Here is a 20522-nt window from a genome sequence, read left to right as displayed (position 1 = left end):
TGAGATTAAAAGACGTATTATCAGCGGAAGTCGGGCCTACTACGGACTCCACAAACACTTGCGGTCGAACAATTTGAGCCCCCGTACAAAGTGCACACTGTACAAAACGCTAATTAGACCGGTTGTCCTCTACGGGCACGAAACGTGGACACTGCAAGAAGAGGACCTACGAGCACTCGGAGTTTTCGAACGGCGGGTGCTAAGAACCATCTTTGGCGGAGTGCAAGAGAACGGTGTATGGAGGCGAAGAATGAACCACGAGCTCGCGCGTCTCTACGGCGAACCAAGTATTCAGAAAGTGGTTAAAGCTGGACGGATACGTTGGGCAGGACATGTTGCTAGAATGCCGGACAACTATCCTGCAAAAATGGTTTTCGCATCAAATCCGGTAGGAACAAGACGAAGAGGGGCACAGCGAGCGAGGTGGCAAGATCAGGTGGAGCGAGATCTGGCGGGTACTGGGTGCCCGCGGAACTGGAGATCAGTTGCCATGGACCGAAACAGATGGAGAAATTATACTGCGCAGGCCTTGTCATAAGACGTTAGGCCAATTAAGTAAGTAAGTAATGAGGTACGATAGTTTTTGTTGATTTTTCTTCCAAGAGTTATGTCTGTTTGTCTGTGGTTGTACGATAGGGTGATGTAGGACTATATCAGATCATTAGATCAAAGACTAATCTAAACTGCATTTCTGGCATATGTATGTTTATAAGAATCTGTGAGTGCCATTGTTTAAGTGAATGTTTAAAAGAGAGCGAAATATTCTGATTAGATTCTTCATTGAATGCAATGGTGGCTTTGAAAATTCGTGGACGGGGGTTCATAGGTCATTTGTGTGCATCATAAAGGTTGAAATAGTAATTTATTTATTTATTTTATTAATTCATCTGACACTAGTCTACATGAATACAATTACTTATAACAGATTGCTATTTCTTAATCTCTGCACAAACCTATGTGACGGCTGTCCGAAATCAAATAATTCTTCCACTCTCGTAAATATTCTAATGCATGCCGTAACTGGCTCGTTATATCCAAAAGCGGTGCGGTGAAACGGTATACGCAGCAAATCGGTTGATCTTAGGTTACGTTGCGAATGAATGACTAGCCGACATATTATTGTATTAAATATAATTATGTCTAGCTTGACATGTTTCAATAATCTTACTTTAACTCGCTTGTGGCCCTTAAAAGGGCCATTGGTTACAAATAGCTTTAAAGTCAAAGCATGTTCTTCACAAATATGACGTGCCATACGAATGTCCGTCTCTTTTGACATAAATGGTAACAGCAGACATGTGAAAGCACGCGCCGCTCCGCACGCCGTGCTAAAACATTCTACTTCGTTCATACGTCACACGCACCCGGTTTCAGTGCACTTCGCCGACTCTCGTACGAACAAATATGACTCCGCACATCGGTGCCAATTTTTTTTGTTAGGTTCGGTTTTGTATGTGTTATTGTGTTGAGTGGGCACGGAGCGGCACCGGGCGAAAACCGACAGCCGAGCGCCCCACTCATACTCTGCCTTTTTTTTCTTTCTTTCGTGCTATCTGCGCAGCGCACTTATCTACCTATCCGAAAACATTCTGTACATTTCGTAGCGAATAATATGGACATGAAAGTTAAAACGATTAAAGATTGAATTAACGAATTTTTAAACCATACTTTATTTGAATATTATATTCACATCTCTCAATTGAAAACCCGTTTTCGATTGAAATGCATAATTTAACCAAATCAAGATTTATAAAAGGAAGTAGGATAGCTTTTAACCCGCATGGGACATGCAGGTTCGCACATTAAATATTTCGGAACAAAACATAGCATCAGATCTTTGTATAAAAATTACTTAGAAAAAACTGTCCTTAAATCGAAAAATTACCTTGTTTCGAAATGTTTTCCTATAGGTATCATAATAAGCATTACATCGAATCAAAATCATTCTTACTGAGCAGCAGCAGCGGCGGATATGGAACACCACACGGCGTTGTGGAAGGCACCCGCTACCGTTCATAAGTTTTTACCTTATCGCTCCAAGCAGTTATATAGGTTTTTAAATTTGCGAGCGAAACGGCGTGCCAGTACACCAGCCTGCACTTGCTAGAGCACGGCAAAAGCACGGCAAGAAAACGGTGCCCAAACGTCCTGCCAACTCAGTGACGTACACCGAATATGAACTAATGAGAAAGAAAACAAAGAACGAAATCATGCAAGCCGTCATATGGCCCGTCGGTAGTACCGTGCTCGTTGGTGCCTAACCGAAAGCAAGGCACTTCGATCGGGTTTTCGTGTTGTCGGGGAGCGTGCTAGTATGTAGCAACGCCAGTGCGTTCTATTATCGAAAGCACCCAGTGCCGTGCGTATGTGGACGGGTGGCAACCGTATCGCACCGGGCGGTGTTTATAACAAGTCTGGGTAACAGGCACGTAAGTTAGCCGCGTTGATTCACTGTCTTTTGCTCCAAGAAGGTTTTACTGGTTTACTTTCACTGCTTACCGCTTGTACCGCGTACCGCTTGAAAATATTGCACATACGGAAAAATTTCTGTTTTATTTGTATGACAGTTCTTATCCTCCTACTACAGGGGTGAGGGGTATCAAAGCATCATGAAATAAATTCAAGCCTCCAAAAACTATCACATGCCAAATTTGGTTCCATTTGCTTAATTAGTTCTCGAGTTCTGAGGAAATTTGTGCTTCATTTGTATAGGAGATCCCCCTTCCCCCTTACTAAAAGACGGATGGGTCTCAGTACACCATAGAAATTCCTGCCAAATTTCTGCCTTCTAAGGCTGCCCTGTTCTTTGTTATTGTTTTGGTGGTTTGATTCAGTTGGCAGTTGCAAGCAGCGAATATTTCATTCTCCGATCAGATTTCTACCATAAACGTTGGGAAAACGCATTGTGAAACAGATTGAATACGCTAGATCAGTACAAGCAAATCGTGTTTAAGCGCATTGTCTGCATAAGCAAATGATGTCATATTGAGAATGACATTTGAACCATTTTTAATTTGCACATCGTGCAAACCACCCAGTTAAATTAAAAAGTGTTCAGATTAAGTTAAACGAAAGGGGGTCCACGGTACAAATTTTCCTCACAGTAAAGTAGAAAACAACTCCCCCCGTTGCTTAGCCTGATAATATAAAGCAGATAGCATTTAAATATTCGCCATCATTACAAACCCTTTCGCCGAATACCATTTTGCGAAACATCAATTCTCGGTTGACCATAACGCGAAATATAGAGTTTTGCAGAATACCACTTCACGAAAAACCATTTCGCAGGGGTGACCCAACTGAAGAAAAATAATAGAGGTCAGCAGATCTAAGAAAATAAATAAACTTAGATTAGATAGAGGTGATTTCTACGGGGGCTGCCCACCGCGGTGGCCGGCGCTTCCGACGGCAGGTCGTAGGCAACACTCGCGGCTTGTGGCCGTCTCGCGCTGAATTATCTAATGTTACTATTGATAGTTTGTGGTGGTCTTGTTATTGATTAATGTTTTATGAAAGAGTCTAAAATTTTTCGAGTTCGATTAGTTTATGAGTTAGGCAAAAATTTCTGTTTTATTTGTATGAGAGTCCTTATCCTCCTACCACAGGGGAGAGGGGTCTCAAACCATTATTAAAACAATTCCTGCCTCCAAAACCCCCCACTTGCCAAATTTGGTTCCATTTGCTTGATTACTTCTCGAGTTATGAGGATATTTATTTCATTTGTATGGGAGACCACCCCCCCCCCTCCCACCATCCAATTCACCATAGAACCATAAAACCATAAAACAAATACAGTATGGTTCCTATTATATCAGCCCCCGATATCAGCTTTTTTTCGATTATATCAGCCTCAAAAATAAATATTTTGTTTGGCCCTTTAAAGTTATTTAATAGTTCTTTTGAGGTCATATGAACAGCCGAATAAGTGTTTCAGGCGTTTTATAATAGAGTGCAATCTCTTTCAGTGTATTTTTCACAACTGTCTTATCCCTGGATGCGCAAATCACTGCTGACAACATAAACATCAGATACTTTTCTTTGTTCTTTGTTACACACTTCCTTGTATCAAAAGTCAAACATTAGACACACGTTTTTCATTCGACAAATTTAAGTCGGCTTTTTCTCTTCCGAAATCTCATTCCGCCCATAAGTTATGGGCCCAGTATCGAGTCCTGAACGCGTATCGGTCGAATCAAGTGAATTCCGATCGTAGTGTAGAAGTAACCGCAAAATGGGGGATCGCGAAAAAGAAGAGTGCCAGGTGCCACCGCGTAGCCCTATTCGATGGGGCCAATTTTCCGGCCTGGAAATTTCGGTTGCTCACACTTCTAGATGAGTACGATTTAGTGCAATGTGTGGAGACCGAAATCGATGATGTGCCAGAGTTTAAGGTCGAAGATAGTGCTGCGGCGGCGGTCGTTCAGCAGAAGGAAAAAGCCCGAAAAGATAGAGTGAAGAAAGATAAAAAGTGTGTGCAATTTAAAATTGATATTTTTCGGTGAATTCAGAGAAAAATATCAATTTTAAATTGCACACATAATTGAGCGGTGATTCAAAAATTCAAATAATAAAGATAAAAAGTGCAAAACATTGATAGTGTCACGAATCCATGATGATCAATTGGAACATTTGCAAGGGAGAGATTCTCCGAAACAAATGTGGGATTCGTTAGTTAGCATATTTGAACGGAAAAGTGTCGCAAAACGTCTGCATTTGAATCGGCAGCTAACCAAACTGCAATATACTGGTGGCAGTTTGCAAGAGCACTTCGTGCAGTTTGATCGTTTAATTTGCCTTTTCCGTGATGCTGGCGGTATGATGGACAATATTGATGTGTGTCGGTTGCTGCTTTCTTTGGACGACACGGAATACGGCACAGTGGTGACGTCGATTGAGTCATAACCCGAAGAACGTCTTACAATGGACTTCGTAAAGAGTAGACTCCTCGATGAGGAAATAAAAAGAAGAAGCACAGTGTCGGTTGCAAGCGGTCTTCAAAGTGAGCCCGCTGCTTTTGCTGGCACCGGCAAGAATCAAGTGAAGAAGAAGAAAATCTTTAAGTGTTTTGGGTGCCAAAAGGAAGGGCACAAATTGGCGGAATGCCCTGAAAAGAAGAACAAAAGTGATGTGAAGCGGTTCGTCAAATCGTCGGCGCACGTCGCGAGTGATCGTAAAGACGGATTACTTTTCTTGACCGACGGCGGACTAAAATTGAATGAACAAAAAAAAATTCGTTGGTACATTGACTCGGGTGTAACCGAGCATATATGCAACGATAAACGGTTGTTCGATAAGCTGGTTCCAATGGCGCAGCCAATGAACATTGCCGTAGCCAAAAGTGGTGAATGGGTGACTGCAAAGCTGGCAGGTGATGTATCGGTGATTTCAGTGCTAGAAGATGAATGCATTGAGGCTAAAGTAATGGATGTAGTGTATATCCCTGAGTCCAGAGCAAATTTGTTCTCTATCAGTAAGGTGGAGTCTGCTGGAATGCGAGTGGTGTTCGAAGGCGGTCGCGTTGAGATTCTGCGAGACTCGGTGGTAGTGGCCACTGGGAAACGGCGAGACAAACTGTATGAGCTAAACTTCTACACAACCAAAGGTATGTGCGATTCCTGGTATTTTTCTGGACAGATCATTAAGGCCAATAAACTATGGCATCGGCGTTTTGGCCACTTAGGGGAGAGAAACCTGAATAGCCTGCTGAGTGGAGAAATAGTCAACGGCATGAAAGCGATGCAGGGCGAAAAACAGTTAGCGATCTGTGAATCATGCGTAGCGGCGAAGCAGACGAGAAATCCCTTTGTGTTGCGGCAGGAACGGCGATCGAGTCGAGTGTTGGAGCTGGTGCACTCCGACGTTTGTGGGCCGGTGACACCTGCCAGCTGGAGTGGGGAAAAATACTTCGTCACTTTCATTGATGATTGGTCGCGATTCAGAGTGGTGTATTTGATCAAGACAAAGGACGAGGTTGCCAGTTGCTTTCAGGACTACGAGGCACAAACGACTGCCAAGTTTGGATGCAAGATTTTACACCTACGTTCGGACAAAGGTGGAGAGTATATCGGCAAAGTGGTGCGCTCCATTTGTTGGGAGAAGGGCATCAAGATGGATTTTACTGTACCATACACACCCGAGCAGAACGGTGTGGCCGAACGGATGAATCGAACACTCATCGAGAAGGCCCGTTCGATGGTGTTTGATTCCGGCATCGATAAGTCGTTCTGGGGAGAAGCGGTAGAATCTGCGGCATATCTTGCGAACAGGAGTCCTATGTGTGCAATTAACGAGAAGAAAACGCCAGCGGAGATATGGAATGGAAAGAAACCAGATGTTTCGAAACTGAAAGTTTTCGGTTCTCCGGCTTATTGTCACATTCCTAAAGAGACCCGTAAAAAGATAGACGAGAAAAGCTGGAAGGGTATTTTCTTGGACTATGGAGTGAACGGGTATCGTGTATGGAATAGTAAAGAACGACGGATCGTCACAGTTCGTGATGTTATCTTTGACGAGAACGCCAAAGTGGAATCGTGCGAGCCGAAACAATCGAAGACAACGTTAATTCGTGCACCGCGTGGATCGATTGCAGAAGAAGGTGGTCAGGACGAGCTACAGAACGAAGGTGGCTATCAGAACGATTCAGACCCTGAAGATGGCGCTGAAACTTAGAATTTCGATAGCTGTGATGACATCATGGCCTGAAAACGAGTCTGATGAAGCAGATGAAACGGAGTCTGGTGGTGAACCGTCAACAGTAACCCGAACTAGGAAACCTCCTGCCTGGCAGAAGGATTACGACATGACTTTTGCTGGATTTGCATTTGGAGCAATGGAATACCGTGACAACTTGCCGAACACTGTAGCAGACTTAAAGAAGAGAGACGACTGGCCGAAGTGGCAAGCGGCCATTCAAACAGAACTGAATTCGTTGAGCAGTAATAATACATGGGATCTTGTCAAGCTTCCCGCGGATCGGAATAGAGTATCTTGCAAGTGGGTGTTTAGGATTAAACCCGGGAACGGAGTTGAACCAGACAAGTATAAGGCGCGTCTGGTTGCACGTGGTTTTACTCAACGCCACGGTTATGACTACACGGAAACTTATTTCCCCGTCGCTAGAGTGGATACCCTGAGAACCCTGCTAGCTGTGGCGAACAAGGAGAGAATGCAGATACACCAAATGGATGTTCAGTCGGCTTTCCTGAATGGAAACCTTGCTGAGATGGTTTATATGACGCAACCGGAGGGTTTTGAAGTAGGAGAGGGACTAGTATGCCATTTGAAGAAGTCGCTTTACGGCCTTAAGCAATCCTCAAAGGTTTGGAATGATCGATTCGATAGTTTCATTATCAAACTCGGTTTTCGGCGGAGCGAAAATGACCCGTGTCTATACATCAGAAACCAAAGGAGCAAGAAGTTGTACTTATTGTTGTACGTAGATGATATACTCATAATCGGCCATGACTTGGGGCAGATCAAAGCAATCAAGAGCAGGTTATCCGAGGAGTTCAAAATGACAGATTTGGAGGAAGTGTCATGTTTTCTGGGAATGAAAATTCAGAGGGATATCAATCGGCGAATCATGAGGATCAGTCAGTGCAGATATTTGGAAACCTTGCTGGCAGGCTTGCTGATTATCGCGAAAGCACTCTACTCTCTTTGTTAGTTATTCTCCAGAGAGTTACACGACCTGTGAAAAAAAGCTTCTCAGATCAGCTTCGATCAGCTTTGCGGTTGAAGCTATTCGGCATATTTCGTTTTTTCGTGTTCTTCGTTCTGCTCTGAATTATCGCCTGTATGGCAGGCAACAAGTATTGCTCACCCATGAACTACGGGTTAATACGATTCACAAAGCAGTCTTCAGCTAAAGAAGCGTTCAATAGTGAGCGATATCATCTACATTCTTCATGAAGAATATTTTTTGGTTCTTCCTCGCGAATGAATGAATGATTTTAGGAAACAAGGGAAACCAGTTATTCATGTTGAATGGCAAAATTCGTTGTGATGGTAAACAAAATCAGAAGATTTGTTGCATTGCGGGTAGATAAACCTAAAACTTTTCCTCTTAATTCTATTATTTGGTCGGCGTTAAGTCAAACCGAAGACCGAACCAAGTAACAAAACTTTGATTTCGAGAAAAACTCGTTCAAAGTTTGCTGCTCTGTATGGTTTATAGCTATGAATCGTTCGAAATCTTCTCATAACTCTGGCTGTTTGCAACATTTATGTAGTCTGATTAGTGTATAATGTAGCTTAGAAATTTCTTGATCGTTTGCTGTCATTAACTCATTTTATTAAATGTTGCGCGACTTGGTGTAGTCTGATTTAACACCGACCATTTATAAATCGTAGAATTAAAAGGAAAACTCAGTTTTTTTTTCATTCTGCATAATCTTCTTCGACGAACTGTAGGTCTAATTATAACGATAAATAAGACATTGTAACAAACCTTAAGTAACTTTGTTTATCTTTATACAGAATATAGCTATAGTTATAGGCTATAGCTATTGGCTGTGAAATGTGAGGGTCGACGAAGCTTGATGGTATTATCAGCTGCTACGCTTACGTTTTACTATTAAATTAAGGTTTCGCGGTCGAAAAACAAAAGAAAAAATGATTTTTTTTCGTTATGTTAAGCAAATTTGATAGACGCTGCTCATGTAACATTACGTTTTTAGCTTCATATACCTTTATCTCAAAAACTAAACAAAATGTTTGTTGACAGACGTTTGAAGAAAATGTTTATAATTTGTGAGCTTTGGCCACAAAATACAACCTACAACCTGTAAAGGAACTCAGGATCCAGGTTCGCAGGTGATAAACCATTCTGTGTAGTTTATTAATAAAAAAAAAATCTGAGTCAAATGATACCTGGCATTCGTCCCACAGGGCCTTCTTTCGATTTTCGGTTTTCCGAGTGATTCCTATACATTTATACTACTATATTTTCATATACACATAGTACAAAGGCAAAAACTCAAAAAATGCAAAATTGCAAAATAATAAATTTATATCTAGAAAAATGTATTTCTGTCTGTCTGTGTGTTCCTATATGCATGTATGGTACTTTCCGCGAAATGGTATTCCGCGTTATGGTCAATCGAGAATTGCTTTTCCGCGAAATGGTGTTCATCGAAATATTATACAATCACGGCAAATATTTTAATGCTATCAGCTTTATTTTTTTTCGGATTATAATCACTTTAACAGCATTCGTGACTTCTGCGGGGTTGGGATTTGAACCCGGGTCCGCCGCGTGAGAGGCGTAAATGTTAACCACTACGCCGGGACTGACCCCCGGTATCAGTTTTGTTTTATTTAGCATAGCAAGGGGGTGTTGTTTTATACTTTAGTGCGAGGAAAAATTGAAGATTGTTATATTAGACTACGCATGCAGTTTACAATTTTGTACAGCACAGATTATTTGTGGTAGTATGAACTATGCCGGGTCAGCTAATAATAAGTAAATAAGAAATAAATGTTTCAAATTAAAGCTATAAATTAAACTATAAATGTATTACATAGATTAGACTATAATAAAAAGTGTATAAGTGTAAATTATATACAAAAATGAAGTAAAGCATTTACAACGATTTAAAGTGAAACGCCCTTAACCCACCAAATGTCGGGGATGGGCACTAGAGGGTTAACTAATAGAATATATTTTAAATAGTTACAGCTCTATTAAAATTGCTTTGAAATATGCTTTAAGTATTTTATCTGAGGTTACATATTTTTTATGCATATAAAGACAGTTCTTCATAACTAACATTCTCGGTGACCATAAAGATGTATTATCGACTGTATTATCAAATTTGCGTATAGAATTCACTCTATGCGGTGGTACACTCGACTTTTGAATTGCTTTTCTTGTCTCATTTGATCAATTTTACTTTTTATTTCATGCTATGAACTGGTCGGTATTAAATCGAACCGGACCAGTTAAAATGAGTTAATGACAGCTAACGATCAAGAATTTTCTAAGCTAAATTTTACTCTAATCAGACTACATAAATGTTGCAAACAGCCAGAGTTATAAGATGATTTCGAACGATTGATAAATATAAACCATACCGAGCGAAGTTTGCGCGTTTTTCAAAATCAGAGTTTTGTCTATTAATTCGGTCTGACTTAACACCAGCCAACTGTCTTCCTAATTTTTAAAATAACTGTCAATAATATTGCTACAGTTAGTGAAAAAATTAAGTCAGCTCTAATTTGTAACAGAAAATTTATCGATCTCTTCAAATTTTAGTAACATTTGTAATTGGATGATATTAGACAACATTATGGAAAAAACTGACGCAATTTGAGAAAAATTCAGCCGTTACACGCTTTTACACTTTCACGCTTTTTATTCAGCAGACTTCGCAGCCAGCTATTAGAGTACAGAACAATTGCAAGGCTAGTGCTACGATATTACAGCCTCCCCCAGTCAAGGTTTGAACATGCAACGACGGGTTTGTTAGACCACTGCCATAGCACGTAGCCAACTGGAAGGCTTTTGTTATGTATTGTATTAAAATTCTGAAACTGACTATATTTTTCCAATTATAGTCTTATTCTATTCAATAATTAAGTATAATGTTAACCCTTCCTTCTTTGGAAATTTCAAAAGCATAATTGTTTTCAATAGTTTATAATTATGCTTGTTGTTTTAAATTTTCTTTACTAACGAATAATAGTTTAGTCCTCCAAGCAAAATTTCAAAAACCTATATTTAATTGGATTTAAATATTTTGTTTTTGAGAAAATGTGTTTCATTTGGATAGGAGCCCCATCTCCTACGTCCTCCCTAAAATTGCTCTCTCGCCCACCTATAAAATTGCTGGTCATTTTATCTATCTAACAACATATATATTGTTCAGTTTCGTTCAGTAGTTTAGTAGTTATTAACATTTGAAATCTTTCATTCAAACGTTACACTTCTATTTTCGTTTTCGCAAAGTGCTACCCAGTCCCAGTATAGTAAACAAAGACGTAGTCCTACGTCAAAAATTGGTAAAAATGTGTCTCATTGTAGACGTCTCTCCCCTATATTTTAAAATTTTAGTTATCAATGGTTTTATTTAAATAAAAATAATTCAAGAATGTGCTAGGTGCAATAGTGATATTTCTCTTCCTGGGGTGCGTAAACATTTCTTAGCGTCATCCAGTTAATTTATTTTATCAACACCTTTATTAATTTCAAATATATTCGTATGGTTAGGAAAATATATCACATAGATGATCATTTTTTCAGTCCTCTATGAATATATGTAAAATATCAGTAACTACGGAAACAATATGAAATTGAATGAGATAAATATTTGTTTGTCCAGTGCAAGTCTTTGTTGATTGCAAGAACGCAAAATTTGTTTGAAATTTGTATAGGAAAACTAGTTCTTGCTATTTTAATTCTACGAGTAACTATTTGTATGAACCAGCTACAGATCAAACCGATTTTGGCACGTTTCACGGATTATTTTTGACACGACCGTATTCGAAAATCAGTTTTATTCTTTTTGAAAAACAAAACTGACATATCAGAATATTTCTTTGCGGCCGACATGGCAATTCTGAAGGCTTAGCGGACAATTCCCGGTTCGGTTTGGCGAATTCTGCGCGAAGTTACAAGTACACGTACATACATCACAAATACACACATACTCATACACATACATGCAAGCACACATACATCAATACATAAAATCGACACTTGATAGATGTTTTGGTTATCCACGTTTTGACGGTTTTATATACGTTCCTAAGTATTCAAGTTTAAATATAGTTTATTTTCGTTTGATAGGTTTAAACAGAACAGTTTTCAAATAACGTTTACTTATATACTGATATAAAATTCAATAGTGATCTTTCATTTGTCACCAAGACCATCCAAATCTGTCTACCGACTCTGAGAAAAGTGAGTGCAAACCGTTCATAAGTACACACATACGTACACTCGCCCAACGCCCATACGTACACTCACACATACATACATACACACTATCTTATAATGTTTCCAAAAATAAAATACGGAAACAGTTTGCTTTTACATTTTATCCGTTATCTGCAGCCAACTAAACTAAGCTATTAATCATCGCCTCGGTGATAAATTTTTGTTCGCTTCTTCATGAAGATCGAAGCATTCGAAGAAGAGTGAAGAATATCATGTACGCTTCGCACCGCAAACGGACCGAAGGCGAAGAATAGAGAGCGCAAAGATAAAACACAAATGTTCGGCCTATGTATTACTCTCACGCAAGTCGCATCGCTGCAAGCTTTCAAGTGTTATTATTATCTTCATTCTGGAGCAGTGAGGCGTTATTGAATCTTCGAATGCGTTCCTGCTTGAAGACTAAAAATAGGCGTTATGATGCGATTATCAGCAAGCCTGCTTGCTGGAAAGATTCAACATGTCGGAATGCAAGCCGATATCAGTTCCGATGGAATGCCGTCTCCGATTGCAGAAAGGCGAAGAATCGCAGCGTACGTCGAAGCCGTATAGGGAGTTGCAGGGCTGTCTTATGTACGTGACACTTACCACTCGGCCTGACCTGTTTGCGGCGGTCAACTACTGCAGCCAATTCCAAAGCTGTCCAACCGAGGAGCATTGGGTTCATTTGAAGCGCATACTGTGGTACGTGAAAGGGTCATTGGATTTTGGACTGAAGTTTGAAGCTGATGATGCCAAGCCTGTGCTATCAGCATTCTGTGATGCCGACTGGGCAAACGACGTAGTAGACCGACGCTCAGTTACCGGATACGTGCTGAAAGTTTTCGGGTGTACGACTGTTTGGGGCACTAGAAAGTGGCAATCAGTGTCACTGTCATCCACTGAGGCAGAGCTGGTTGCCTTGTGTGCTGCAGTCTGCGAAGGATTGTGGCTCAAGCGGTTGATCAAAGAATTGAGGTACGAGATAGCCGCTGCTGTACCGTACCATGAAGATAACCAGAGTACCATAAGGATTGTTCGTGAATCGAAATCTAGAAGCCGACTTGAGCATAGAAAAAATGACACAAGTTCGTTGTCCTAACAGATCGCAAATTCTTTACTGCGAGACGATTAAACCTCGGCGAATTTGATATCTGTGTTGGAAAAATGTGCTAGAGCTGTAGTGTTCGGTTATAATACGACTCTGTATGAATACGCATGCTTGCCGTTTCATTAGAAGTGTAGTGAAAAGATGTGCTGTTGATAAAATAGGATTGAATTGGTAAAATCCATTCAACGTGGGGAACCATAGGTGATAAAAACAATCTTTAATTTCAGTAAGGTAGCAGGAAAGCAATAGTTTGTGTTCTTGATTTTGTTAAATTGTTTTCAAATGCACTATCTTTTGAGAATTGAACGTATGCAATGTTACTACTTTGATAAATGTTACATACAATAAGTATAGCATGCACATGTGTTGCATATAGCATGTATACATGAAGAATCGAATGACAAGCATGAATACATGCTACTATCACTACAAAGAGACTTACGTAGTCCTGCGTCACCTATATATGCGGTCGTGTCTTGTACACAGACCCTCTGATTTTTTCTTGTGGCCATCGTTTTTGATTCCACTTTTGGTCCTTTTATTATTTAAACAGTGATTGACTTCACCATGGCGCCATAGGACTAACTTCTTTAGACCAAGCGCCTTCTGAAAAACCTGTTATGTGTCATTTCCGATAGATCGTTTTACCTTTGTTATCACGGTGTTCAAAATACCGTTATTAAAAAATAAAATAGGCCATTCAAACGGAAAATGCCAGTTGGTTTGTATTGCCATCCTACACTTCTGAGCCAATTTTTAAAAAAATCGATCGACGAATTTTAGAGTTACGCCCTTTTGAAGTTTTAAAGGGCAGATTGCTCATATAATTTAAATAAAAATCTTCAATGACACTTCCAAAATGAACGTAAATCACAGCCGATACTGATTTTTTATGCAGCATATGCCCATTGCCGACCATTTAAGGAGTTTTACGCTGTATTGGGACTAACCGGAAATGTTCCGGATTATGTTATTGCTGTGGAAAATAGCCAGTATCGAACATGAACAAATATCTATCATGCGACACCGCAAATTACGCCAGAATTTAAAAACTAGATCACTGACAGTCAGATCAACTACCTAGCACCACGTTGGTTATATCTGGACAAGTTCCGGGGACTTCCGGGAATACCCAGACGAGTGGCCAATATCGTCCATGAACAAAAGCTTATCGTGCAGCACCTTAAATCACACTAGAATTCAATCACTAGATCAATGGAAGCTAAATCTGCTATCTAGGGTCAGGTTTGGTCATATCTGGACATATTTGGGGGGCTCTGGAAATCCCTAGGAAATGACCAATTTCGAACATGAACAAAAACTCATCATACGACACCTTAAATCACACTAAAACTTTTAAAAATAGATTCAAGTAAGCCAAATTGGTTACCAAGAACTGCGATGGCCAATTCCGAACATGTCATTATTATCAAAAATGTACCACATTGTGTAATTGACTTCCCAGGAGTTCCCGAAGTCCCCCAAATATGTCCAGATATGACCAAACCTGATCCTAGATAGCAGATTTGGCTTCCATTGATCTAGTTATTGAATTCTAGTGTGATTTAAGGTATCGCACGATAGGTTTTTGTTCATGAACGAAATTGGCCAGTGGTCACTCGTTTGGGTATTCCCTGATGTCCCCGGAACTTGTCCAGATATAACCAACGTGGTGCTAGGTAGTTGATCTGAGTGTCAGTGATCTAGTTTTTAAATTCTGGAGTAATTTTCGGTGTCGCATGATAGGTATTTGTTCATGTTCGATACTGGCTATTTTCCTCAGCAATAACTTAATCCGGAACATTTCCGGTTACTCCCAATACAGCGTAAAACTCCTAAAATGGTCGGCAATGGGCATATGCTGCATAAAAAATCAATACCGGTTGTGATTTACGTTCATTTTGGAAGTGTCATGGAAGATTTTTATTTACTTTATATGAGCAATCTGCCCTTTGAAACTTCAAAAGGGCGTAACTCAAAAATTCATCGATCGATTTTTTTAAAAATTGGTTCAGAGATGTAGGATGGCAATACAAACCAACTGGTATTTTCCGTTTGAATGGCCTATTTTATTTTTTAATAACGGTATTTTGAACACCGTGGTTATACTATAACAAAGGTTTAGAAATTGGTGGAAAAACACGAAATCGAACCGAGGCACATATACCAATCAATAGGGTTCGACGAACTGAGCAATGTCTCTGTGTGTGTGTGTGTGTGTGTGTGTGTGTGTGTGTGTGTGTGTGTGTGTGTGTGTGTGTGTGTGTGTGTGTGTGCGTGTGTGTGCGTGTGTGTGCGTGTGTGTGCGTGTGTGTGCGTGTGTGTGCGTGTGTGTGCGTGTGTGTGCGTGTGTGTGTGTGTGTGTGTGTGTGTGTGTGTGTGTGTGTGTGTGTGTGTGTGTGTGTGTGTGTGTGTGTGTGTCTGTGTGTGTGCCTGTGTGTGTGTGTCTGTGTGTGTGTCTGTGTGTGTGCCTGTGTGTGTGTGCCTGTGTGTGTGTCTGTGTGCGTGTGTGTGTCTGTGTGTGTGTGTGTCTGTGTGTGTGTGTCTGTGTGTGTGTGTGTGTGTGTGTGTGTGTGTGTGTGTGTGTGTGTCTGTGTGTGTGTGTGTCTGTGTGTGTGTGTGTGTATGTATGTGTGTGTGTATGTATGTGTGTGTATGTATGTATGTGTGTGTATGTATGTATGTGTGTGTATGTATGTATGTGTGTGTATGTATGTATGTGTGTGTACGTATGTATGTGTGTGTATGTATGTATGTGTGTGTGCGCTTCATTTTCTATCGCCGGTTTCTCGGAGATGGCTGAACCGATTCGTTCGATTTTACTTTTGTTTGAAAGGTACTATGGCCTAGTGTATCTCTATTGAGTTGTTTCATGATCTGACTTTTTGTTCAAAAGTTATGAGTAAAAATGTGAAAACTACCTGACACGATTTTCTCCGGAACCACACAACCGATTCCAATGATCTTAGTACGCAATGAAAGCTCTTGCTATCATAAAAATTGTCAGGAAGGTTTTTTGAGAACAAACAAGTAGTTTAAAAGTTACCCTGAAATAACCTGTTTTGACAACGTAATAATTATCGCCTGTTTCTCAGAGATTGCTGATCCGATTTTTAGTCGCTATTAGTCGCATTTGAAAGGCAATATAGCCTAATAGATCACCATCAGGGCTTCGACCGATCCTTTTTTTCTACCGCAGTCACACCAACGCGCATTCAAGTTCACACCGTCCGTTTAGAGGTGGAATACGAACGCCATGCATAACACAACTGGCAGTTTGCTCAGTCAAACGCCGATCGCAAGCAGCAGAACGAACGCGCTCTAAAATTTGTTGACATTTTTGTTTCGATCAAGTTGCCTTTACCATTTGGAGCAGCGAATGACTGCAAAACAGTCAAATGATTGGCAATCACCACGCTAACGAAAAGCAACCGCACAATCGTATGATTCAATACAACAAAAAAAAAATCAGAGGGGTTGTGTACAAGACACGACCGCCTATATAGGTGACGCAGGACTACGTAAGTCTCTTTGTAGTGATAGTGGCATGTATTCATGCTAGTAATCATTCGATTCTTCATGTATACATGCTATATGCAACATGTATACATGCGTTGTATGTAACATTTATCAAAGTAGTAACATTGCATACGTTCAATTCTCAAAAGTTGTGCATTTGAAAACAATTTAACAAAATCAAGAACACAAACTATTGCTTTCCTGCTACCTTACTGAAATTAAAGATTGTTTTTCTTATCCATGGTTTCCCACGTTGAAGGGAGTTTACCAATTCAATCCTATTTTATCAACAGCACATCTTTTCACTACACTTCTAATGAAACGGCAAGCATGCGTATTCGCGTTGACGGCATTAAACGATCTCTTGCACACTCATAGGAATGCCCGTATGTACGTGTGGGTGAAAATCTGCCAAAATGTTTCGATCTCTTGCGCTCTTCAAGAAATTCCTATTCCGCTTCACCCCTACAGTAAACTTTTGGAGGTGGCAGCAGCTTACGTTCGTCAACGCGAATTCATACAGTGTCGTATTATAACCGAACACTACAGCTGTAGCACATTTTTCCAACACAGATATCAAGTTCACCGAGGTTTAATCGTCTCGCAGTAAAGAATTTGCGATCTGTTGGGACAACGAATTTATGTCATTTTTTCTGGCACACTTCCCTAACACAGACATCAAATTGGACTAGGTTTAATCGCGTTCGTAAGAAATCTGTTGGCACGAGGGAGCTCTCTGGCGTACTTCCCAAGCAAGGACATCAAAATGGTCTAGCTTGAACCGCGGTGTTAAGAAATCTTGTTGAAATGAGGTGGCTTGGTCACTTGTTTTGGCTTACTTCCCAAGCAGAGATATCAAATTGGTATAGGTTTAGATCATCGTAAAAAATCTTCCAACCAATCACGAAGCGAAAATTCTGGTAAAACATAGGGTCATTATTTTTAATTTTTCAATAGTTCAACATCAAGAATCCATACTTTTCTTCATTTGGGTCAATTCTTAGAAGATTTTCCGATCGATTGGTATAAGAATATTGAAAATCGAACGGAAAACCGCCGAGCTATTAGCGCTCAAAACCTTTCATTTTTCGTGACGCTCGCATTTTTCGATTTTTTGGAATGACACCCTATCTCAAAACTTGCCGTAAGACGTAGTCCTACGTCAAAAACAACCACTACATGTGCATGGAAGAAGTCGGTCGGACGCCGCCCAATACAAACGAATGTTTTGCTTGCGTCCGACCGACGTCCGGGTGACAAACTATTATTGTGAGCAGCCGATTTGGAGACAAAAAGAGAAACGAAAAAATACGTCACCGTATGCTTCCAGTCAGTTTGCAGTTTATATTCTCAAAGCGCAAAGCAAAACGGGAGATCGACTGGTTGCTTTTGCTGAGATGCCGCATGAATTGTAAGACGGCAGCAGCGCAAGCGGGAGATTGACTGGATTCAAAAAACAGTCAAATGATCGTTCAAAAAGCGGAGTTTGAATGCGGAAAGTTCGCATTCACGGCAGTCACATTCAACTTGCGATCCCTTTTCAAGCCCTGATCACCATTGCACAGTGGTCCAGAACGAAAGTTAAGTGGAAACTTACTTTTGCGGCTAAGCGTTTTATAATAGCTCCCTACAATGTTCAGCAAAGTTGTTCAACTCTAAAAGACAATTAATGCGAAATCAACGACTAAGTTCCAGTTTGGCTTGTAAACACATAATCCATAATAACTTTTTATAAAAAAGAGATAGAAGCATAATTTCTTCGACAAAGTTGTAGCTAAAGATTATATAAGTAACTTTGCCAAAGACATAGTAGGCGTATTTTTAGGCGTTTCTAACTTACAGGGTGTTTTACAACAAGACCTCTCAAAAATCACTTTTTCGCTGATTTCTTCAAATGCAGTGGTTTTATTGCATCATAATGTCTCACAAAGTTGGTTATCTTATCAAAAGACATATTTTTGTAGAACATTGTATGTTGAAAACTCATTCGTATAACGAGTTCTAACGTTATTCCTGTGTTTTTTTAGTCTTTTTTGGAATAGAATATCTCAAAAAGGGGCAAACGAAAAAAATCAAACTTGGCCGTTTCTGAAAGTTTGGAGTTTTATCTCAAGCATATGTGAAAATAAAAAACTGGTTTTTCTCTAACTCGAGTAATTTTAATTTAATTATTTCATGTTTGACCATTTTCTACTATGCAGTATTTTCCAATATCTTCTTGAAGACGATTAAAGTCAACATGTCAATAGTAAAAAAGAAATTTGTCGTATCTTGACACAATTTCTTTTGATTGTCACGTAAAATAGTCTTCGAACTCCAGATATAACATCAGTTTTCTATCAGCACCAGCTGTTTTTGATAAATATCTATCTGTCAATTTTCATTATTTTGCAAATATGCTCAATCTACTATCAATAATGTTTTAAAATTAATTTTCAATAAAAAAGCAAAAAATATTGGTTATTTCATACGTAATATTGTTAACTGTTATTTTAGTTTTATGTCATTTTTTAATCGCAGGCAAGTATATCAAAACAGGCAAAGAGGTAAAAGAGAAAAAAACCTATAGGTCCTTTTCGAACTTCAACCACCTTATATCAGTATTTGGATTTGATTTGATTTGGAAAACAAAAAGGGTAGTCATTTATTTGAGAGATTCAATAAATGTTTTGTTTTCGAAATATTTTATTATAGTTAGCAATATAATAATTTATTATATTAATAATTGGTTTGCGCTTGGTGGAAGCTCCAGAGTACGTGTACAATACGAACGATTTTGTATTGCAATGACTGGATCGGACGACAGCAGGAGGCGTTTGAACACATCCTCCAAATTGCCAATCCGGTTAAATTTTCTGACGTGAAATTCCCTGAACTTACAAATACATTTATTTAGCGTTTCCTGTACCTCTTCGCTTAATAACCCTATGAGTTGTGCCGTGGCCTTAAAAATATCTGCGCATTTTATTAACGGTTGGCGATATAGCTAATATGGAATTGAATGGGAAATAATCTCCTAAACTACCGAATTACTTTCACGAACATTTTAGATACTAATTTAAAATAACAGTAACGGTACCCTCAAATCTTTTGACAAAAAACTCCAGGACTCTAATAGGATTTGCTTGAAAATGTTCCTCCTTTTTTACTACGATCATAGTCATGTTCCTGTTCCTGAATACGTATAAGACATCAATTTTGAAGACTTCTCAGCTTTCTCACACTAAAGTAATTTAAAAGATTACTTTAGACTAGAATCAGAAATATCAATATGTATAAAATTTAATTGCATGTGCATATATCCAAGTGAAGATTTCCATGACTATTTGTAAATTAATGAAAATTGTAAGATAGATATTTATCAAAAACAGCTGGTGCTGAGCTCCATTTGCAGACACGATACGACGTGATTATTTGAAATCCAGGATAACTGCTAACCAGAGTACAGTAGTTCTATGGAGACCACGGCTCTTCACTCTAAATCACCGTCGAACTAACTACGCGCGCAATGAACCAGCCTGCCGCTGTATGCAGCTAATGAACAATTTTAGAAACATACTAAACTTAAACATGTCAACTGATACTATTAAGAAAAAACTTTCTGACTATTTCTGAGAGGTCAATTACATGTACACTAATACCACTGCATTTTATATTATTTTGTATTTGGTATTATAATTTATATTTATACTAGCTGACCCGACAAACTTCGTATTGTCACAAATTAACCTGTGTTGTACATAAATCATGAATCTCGGATGATCTTTGTCACAATCTCGAGTTTTGCAAGCCCCCCAGTGGGCGGCGCTTCCGACGGCGGGTCACCGGCAACGCTCGCGACCGTCTCGTCCTGAATGATCTAGTGTTACTATAGATAGTTTTTGTGGTCTTGTATTGACTAATGTTTTATGGAAGAGTCTCGAATTTCTCGAGTTCGATTAGTTTTTGAGTTTCGCAAAAATTTCTGTTTTATTTGTA

This window comes from Sabethes cyaneus, chromosome 2 (genome assembly GCF_943734655.1).
Source record: "Sabethes cyaneus chromosome 2, idSabCyanKW18_F2, whole genome shotgun sequence".
Lineage (NCBI taxonomy): Eukaryota > Metazoa > Arthropoda > Insecta > Diptera > Culicidae > Sabethes > Sabethes cyaneus.
Note: the sequence above shows the minus strand (reverse complement) of the source record.